At 36.7% G+C, this 8,319-nt stretch overlaps 1 pseudogene; it reads right to left on the reverse strand.

Moving 5' to 3' along the window:
* Nucleotides 1-4,589: 4,589 nt before the first annotated feature.
* Nucleotides 4,590-5,488, reverse strand: LOC118888694 (annotated as a pseudogene).
* Between the last annotated feature and the right edge of the window lie 2,831 nt (nt 5,489-8,319).

Consider the following 8,319-nt stretch of genomic DNA (forward strand, 5'->3'; position numbering starts at 1 on the left):
TCCTGTATAAAGACATGAACATAAACACTGATACATACACACTCCTTTCACACGTATTTCTAGTTTAGTTAAAAGTAAGCTTCCCGGGCTTCCCTGGTGGCGCAGTGGTTGAGGGTCTGCCTGCCAATGCAGGGGACGCGGGTTCGAGCCCTGGTCTGGGAAGATCCCACATGCCACGGAGCAGCTGGGCCCGTGAGCCACAACTACTGAGCCTGCGCGTCTGGAGCCTGTGCTCCGCAACAAGAGAGGCCGCGATAGTGAGAGGCCCGCGCACTGCGATGAAGAGTGGCCCCCGCTTGCCGCAACTGCAGAAAGCCCTCGCACAGAAACGAAGACCCAACACAGACATAAATAAATTAATTAATTAATTAAAAAAAAAAAGTAAGCTTCCCATGAGTAACTAATACGCTTTACAATAATGAAAAGGGATTAAATTTTGCTTAGAAATGTTTAAAACACCAACTGTATTAAAAGTGATTTTTATAGATGCAAAGTTGTCCATCAAATGTATAGATGACTTTTTAATAAAGTGAAAATAAAGTAATTAGACCAGCATTTTCCATAGCTCCTACTAGAGAACATTAATTTCATGGGGTGTTTAAAGTTGGCATGTAAAAAAAATCCCTTAATAAGTTTGCAAACACTAGGTTAAATGGATACACACACACACACACACACACATAGTTTTCTCACAGGATTTCCCAGTGCCTTTAATGTGCACATTTTGATTTCCCAAAAGGAGAATATATTGTGAACCATTTCCTGAACTTATTAGACCATTAAACCATTTGTTTACAGGGTATTCCATAAAACGCAGAAGAGAAAATAATCCTTTAGGTATTTTAATGAATAATGAAGGCTTTGGGGATTTCTATTTACACTGAATTAAAGGAAGAGAATGGCAGTAGAATTGTAGCAAGGCTTGCTTATTTTGCCTCTCTCTAGTTTGATAACAGCTGTTTTAATGGTTTCCAGTTACACGAAGATAGCCTTGTTCAGTCATGTTCAATCTGGAGAAGAGCCAGATTCTAGGTACATATGGGATATACACACTTCAGAAGTGAAAAGCATCATGGGACTTCATCCCAAAAGAATGGATGAAACATTTCTTAATACTGAGTTTTTTCCCTCCCTCCCCCTTTCTTTCCTTCTTTCCTTCTTTCCTTCTCCCTCCCTCCCTCCCTCCCTCCCCCCTCCCTCCCTCCCTCCCTCCCTTTCTCTCACTCTCTTTCTTTCTTTCTTTCTTTTTTTCTTTCTTTCTCTTTTTGTAACTGTATGATTCAATTTATACTATGAGCAAGTCAGACAAAATTAGTCTATGGTGATAGAAGTCAGAATACTGATGACCTCTGAGGGGTAGGAACTGACTGGGACAGACCTGAAAGAAACTTCTAGATGATAAAAAGGTGCTATATCTTGATCTAGGTGAAGATTATATATATATAAACAGCTTACATATATATGTAAAAATTTATCAAGCTCTTTACTGAAGGTGTATGTACATTATTGAATATAACCTTTACATTAACAGAATAAAATCTTCAAACTTAGGTAATATCTATCTGTCTCTCTCTCTCTCTCTCTTTCTCTCTCTCTCTCTCTCTATATATATATCTTTCTCTATTTTTTCTTGCCTATTTAATACAGATTTCTTAATGCAGATATTTAAAGGGAACTCTGCACTGCCCTGGCAACCATATCAACACAGAGAATGAATGAATGACTACACATGGATAAATAGTATTTGCAGGTTTGCACATATATCTAGCATTTACTCTTAGAGAATGACATACCAAAGAAAGGATGGGGAGTGGGAGCAGTATGCACCAATGAGGAGAAAGATTTTATCAATGGCATTGTTTAGACTTGCTGGTGCATGGTGATATTAACAACAACAGCAACGACTTTCAGGAATTTTATCATTGTTTTTAAATTCTCCAAAAGCAAAACACTCCCTCTGTGCCTGCACCCGGAGTGGACCACCTCTACTACCCTGTACTTGGTATCCCACTGCTGTTAGAATTGTCTTTAAATAAATCTCTACTTAAGACACTAAATTGCTAACAAACTTCTACAAAATAATGATTAATTTATACATATTTTAAAAACATCTAACACAAATTTCTGCCAATACTTAACATTTTCACATATGCTAAGATTTAATATTCAAAACTGAAAAAAATATGGAAAAAACTGAAAAAATATAGAAAAAATTGTGGCATGAATCTGACCATAGAAATGAGTACTTATAAACATTGGCATGCTTATTTTGAAATTCACTTAATAAAACCTATTAAAATCAAGCACCCTGGAAATTTCAGTTGTATAAATTTATCCCCATATGGCCATGTCCTTCATTAAAGTAATACTTAAATTGATTACAACATGTATCACATTTCTTATATTTTAAATGTACAACATACTTAAAGTGGACTGAATTATGTCCTTAGCCAGATACCAAATAAAAAGGGCCATTGTTAATTGGTCTCCTGTAGGCTCTCTATCTCTACCTCTTGTTTGCCATAACTCTAATTCTAGCTGCTTGAAGACCTTATAATTCTTTCTCTTGCCAGATATTTTCACTGGCTTTGTGTTATGCCCTCTAGTCCCTGATCCAAAATTACTTTTGCCCTGATGATTACATCCTCTCTTTCTTCTCAGAAAGAAATGACATAGTATAAGCCTATTACTCCTTTTATCTGGAGAAAATTGGGAAAAATCCTTCAGGTCCTGCTAGATAAATAAAGGGTTCAAATGTTTTTCATAAACATAACTCACCCATCTAGAATGTTAAGCGGACAGTAGTGGTACCTTATTGGGAGTAATAGAACTATAGAAAATATAATAGCTAATTGATTATGGGATAAAGGCCAATGATCACTAGAAAATAAGATGAAAATTTGTATTCTGAATTATTAATGAAATTCTGATATCAATATTCTAATGTATAGAGATCACTGCTTAGGTTAACCCTCTAGGATTTCAGACAGTATTGAGTGGGACCAGGATGTTAACAAAATTCTTAGGAGTTAATCATCTATATCTTAATCTGAATTGTGGTACACTACATTAAATTTTCTGCTTAAAGAAAAGAAGACAACCTCCTTTCATCTATGACTAGTGCCACTCCATTTCATACATTCAGTTCTGAAACTTTACAAGAGACATGAAGCTAGCCTAACTACATATTTTTCATATTTTTAGAGGTGTCATGGCTTAATTCTTGATACCCACAACCTTGATAATAACTGGTGTCTGCCTTGAGTGCGCTTCAATTCAGAAATTATATTAAACTCAAAATTTTCTTTATTAGCTATGAACTTTTGAAAGAATTAAGTCTTTCTCCTCTACATATAGAAGTGTGGTTTATCAACATTTTGGCAATATGAACATGTATATTAGAAATATTTATCTTCCTAGATTTGGCTCAATGTAGCAAACATTTACTGAATGTCTACAAAAGCCAGGAGAGGCACCAGTGCTAAATATAGGTATTGGCTATGAATGCATATTTTCTCTCTATCCATTGTGATAAGTTTTTCTCTCTACTCTGAACATCAGTATTGGCAATCACAGTTTTCTCAGCCATCCGATTACATTTAGAGAAAAAACTGAATCTTATTTCTAAACCTCTGGATGATTTTCATGTGGAAACTTTATTCAAAGAATTATGTCTTTTTACACCTTCTAAAGGGTAGTATTCAAATTTACTGGTAATTATTTTTTGTAGAAGGATATGCTTAGAGAAGATCTTGAAACTGTTAATAACCCCTCTTCAATTAGAAGTCACAGATTAGAATTCTGTGAGTATACTTGTCAAGTGATTTCTCTCTCCCTCTGAGTTGTAGTATGTGGAAACAGAAACTCAAAGAAAACAAACAAAACATGAATGTTTCACTAAATTCCAGGGATGGAAAAAATTCTGATGGTTATTGGTTCCAATTCTATATTTAACTGCTATTCTAGATAGATGATAATGATTTCTTCTTTTTCAAATTAAGGCTTTGAGATTTTTCCTAATCAAGCAGGGTAAGATATATAAATAGAAGTACACACATACACACACACATCATAACAGCACAGGCCTTTGGAATCAGATTTTGATTATATACTTGGATCTGTAATTTTCTAACTTCAAGTAACTTTATTCAGTATTAGTTTTCTAATCTATAAAATGGAGATAAAATACATCGTTCACTGGGTTATCATGAAAAGTAAACAAGACAAAATGTATGTAGCAGAGTGAAAATATATCACTTCAATAGTTGGTAACAGAATTTCTCTTATGAAAGGAACTGTCTTTATTTAGAAAAAGTTAACTGCTTATTTAGGCTGGGTACAGTGTATTTTCTATTGATGGTACACGACAATGTAAGGCTCACTAAGCCCCTCCCCCTTTTTAGGGGTTCTTTTTAGGGGTTCTGGGATGAAAGATTTTGATATTCTCAGTATGTTGGGGGATCAAGTTGGAGCAAGGACTCCCCAGCAGCTGAGGGCCTCTCTCATGCTCTTGCTGGGGCTGGAGATCCAGGGGCTCTCACTCCTCAGACACTATGTGGACCATAAGACCCCCCACCCTTTTGCTGCAGCTAGACAAAGTGTTTGTTAAGGGCAATGCCAGCCCCAGCATCCAGGGAGGAAGAGTGGGGTGTCACTGCTAAAACTGCAATAGAAAACTTGGTTCTCAGTGTAGCCCAGTGTGGTCTTTAGGGTGCCTTCCAATGCCCACTTTACCTCTTCTTGATAATATCATATTTAGCAGGTTTCTCCAGGCCTCACGTCAGATCTATGTCAAACACGTTGGGGATGGAGGCATGGAAGGCCATGCCAGCAAATTTCCAATTCAGCTCAGGGATGTCCTTGCTCCAAAGCCTTTGGCAGTGCCAGTAGAAGCAGGGATGATGTTCTGGGCAGTTCCTCATCCATCAGAGTACAGTTTCCCAGTGAGCCCATCAGTGGTCTTCTGGATGGCAGTGATGGTATGAACTGTGGTCACGAGTCCATCCACAGTGACATTGGCCAGGGGTGCCAAGCAGGTGGTAGTGCAGGAGGCATTGCTGACCATCTTGAGGGAGTTGTACTTCTTATGGTTCATGCCCATCATAAACATGGGGCTATCAGCAGAAGGGACAGAGATGATGAGCCTTTTGGCTCTACACTTCATGCGAGGCCCAGTCTTCTCCAAGGTAGTGAGGACACCAGTGGACTCCAGAACATACTCAGCACCAGCAGCACCCCATTCGATATTGGCGGGATATTGCTCCTGGAAAATGGAGGTGGGCTTTCCACTGATGACAAGCTTCCCCTTCTCAGACTGGACTGTGCCATTGAACTTGCCATGGGTGGAATCACACCAGAATGTGTAAACCTTGTAGTTGTAGTCAGTGAAGCAGTCATCAATGGTAATACTCACTTTGCCATAGTTAAAAGCAACCCTGGTGACCAGGTGCCCAGTACAGCCAAATCCATTTACTATGGCCTTCACCATTGTGTCTTAGGGACATTGCTGGAATTGCACAAGAAAATGTGGCTGTCTGTTGAATGGGGAGGAGCAGAGAGACTAAACTATTTATTTAGATGTGAAGATAAGGTCCTGAAACTATGTTTTAGAAAAAGACGATAAAAAATAATTAAAACTCTGCTTGAGAAGTGAATAGATTTTGTGGGTCATGAGGAGAAAGAAGAGAGAGAGATAATCAATTGAAATTATGGAATTCTGAGTTATGGAAGAGTAGGTGGCTCAAACTGTTCAGTGTTAGGGTGGGCATAGGCTGTTAAGAACATAAGTAACTAATTTTAATTTCTTGGTGTTCTTGCCATGTAAAATTCTTCTACCTGCTCAAACCTTTAGTAAAGTATGCTACGCACAAAAATGCCTTTTGTAAATAGTTATTAGAGAATAAGATTCAGATGTCAGTACAAACAGAGGCTTAAATTCAGAAGTAAAAAAATAAAAGTCCCTAGAAGCACAGGAATCTTGGGGCAAGTGTTGGGCTCCAAAGAATGAATAATAGATACTTAAATTAATGTATCTAAATGTAAAAAGCCAGAGTGACCTCTGCCAATATTTGGGTTACTTGTATAATTAATATGTAAAAGGGCATGTATTAAGCCTTCAGTAAATATTAACTGCTATTGTATAAAATGTGGATAAATGTTGGATTGTACTCTAGGAATGATTGAGCTGAAGTGATAAAAAGAATGAGTAGAGGTTCAAATACCACCTTCCCTTTTTCCCATAGTTGAAATTAGTTGGTCCTTCCTTGACACTTCCAAAGGAAAATTCATATGCGTGGCTGCCTCCTCTAGAACACCGTGAGCTTCTTGAGGGTAGAGGACATTCAATATTAATTGAATGTGGTGAGCAATTAATTCCTATTGCTCAACACAAGATATTGTCTGCAATAGACTGTCAAACAAACCACAGTGACCAACAACATGAGAAGATAGAGAAACCCTGGAAATGTAGTATAGACATACTTCACAGATATTGTGGGCTTGGTTCCAGACCACTGCAATAAAGTGAATATCACAATATAGTGAGTCATGAATTTTTTTGTTTCCCAGTGCATATAAAAGTTATGTTTACAGTATACTGTAGTCTATTAAGTGTGCAATAGCATTATGTCTAAAAAAACAACGTACATACCTTAATTAAAAAATACTTTATTGCTAAAAAATGTTAATCATCTTCTGAGCCTTCACCGAGTAGTAATCTTTTTATAATAGTAACATCAAAGAATCACTGATCACAGATCATCATAACAAATATATTAATAATGAAAAAGTTTGAAATATGGCAAGAATTGCTAAAATGTGACACATAGACATGACGTGAACAAATGCTGTTGGAAAAATGGCACCAATAGACTTGTACAACACAGGATGGCTGTAAACCTTCAATTGTAAAAAATGCAATATCTTCAAAACCCAATAAAATGAAGCATAATAAAATGATATATGCCTGTAATATGAATATATCTTTATATTATATCATCTGCTGCCTTCTCTGGCCACCTTGGGACTAGGTCATTTTCTTATATCCTGCAAAATAGAGGCCATAGCCATGCTTTGGAGTCTATATTGCAAGTTGAGGGAAATGTACTCCTGTGAGTTTTATTCACGTGTGACAAAGGGACAGTTACCTATAAAGTACACAGAAAATAATAATTTTATTCTTTTAGGTCCACCTTGTTTTTCATGTTTATGAACTATCTTCATCTTAGATGAGTAAATGTAATATTTGAATTTTTTCTCTATTATATTTAATAGAGAAAACCTTGCTCCTTAAAACCTTGTTCCAGTGGTTGATTTAGTATTCATATTGATTTTTTATTTATTTTATTTTATTTTATTTTTATTTTTGGCTGCACTGGGTCTTCGTTGCTGCACGGGCTTTCTCTAGTTATGGCAAGCAGGCACTATTCTGTTGCAGTGCACAGGTTTTTCATTGCAGTGGCTTCTCTTGTGTGGAGCACAGGCTCTAGGCGCACAGGCTTCAGTAGTTGTGATGCGTGGGGTCAGTTGTTGTGGCTCACCGGCTCTAGAGTGCATGCTCAGTAGTTGTGGCACATGGGCTTAGTTGCTCCACAGCATGTGGGATCTTCCCGGGCTAGGGATCGAACCCATGTCCCCTGCATTGGCAAGCTGATTCTTAACCACTGCATCACCAGGGAGGTCCTGATTTTTTAAAATAATGATGTACCATTTTAGCTTGGCTGTCAGAGAGTTAAAATAAATACATATATGTAAAATATATAGGAAGTATTTATGCCTATTACAATTTTTGCTTTTCATGTGTATGAACTAATTAAAATAAATTATCCAGGTAATAAAAACTCTTACAACAAAGAAAATCTCAGAACCAGATGGCTTCACTGGTGAATTCTTTCAAAAATTTAAAGAGGAATTAATACCAATCCTTTTCAAACTTTTCAGACTTATGCAAATCACTCAATGTGATACACCACATTAATAGAAAAAAGGATAAAAATTAAATGATCATCTCAATAGATGGTGAAAAAAAATATTTGACAAAATTCAACACCTTTTTATGATTAAAAATACTCAACAAATGAGTTACAGAAGGAAATTGCTTCAATATAGTAATGGTCATATATGAAGAACCTACAGTTGATATTATACTCATTGGTGAAAGACTGAAAACTTTTCTAAAATCAGAAACAAAGCAAGGATGTCCACTCTTACCACTTTTAATCAACACAGTACTGGAAGTGCTACTGAGAGCAATTAGGTAAGTAAAGGAAATAAAAGTCATCCAAATTGGAAAGAAAGAAGTACAATTATCTGTGTTCAAAG

Source organism: Balaenoptera musculus, chromosome X, assembly GCF_009873245.2.
Source record: "Balaenoptera musculus isolate JJ_BM4_2016_0621 chromosome X, mBalMus1.pri.v3, whole genome shotgun sequence".
In the NCBI taxonomy this organism is placed as follows: domain Eukaryota; kingdom Metazoa; phylum Chordata; class Mammalia; order Artiodactyla; family Balaenopteridae; genus Balaenoptera; species Balaenoptera musculus.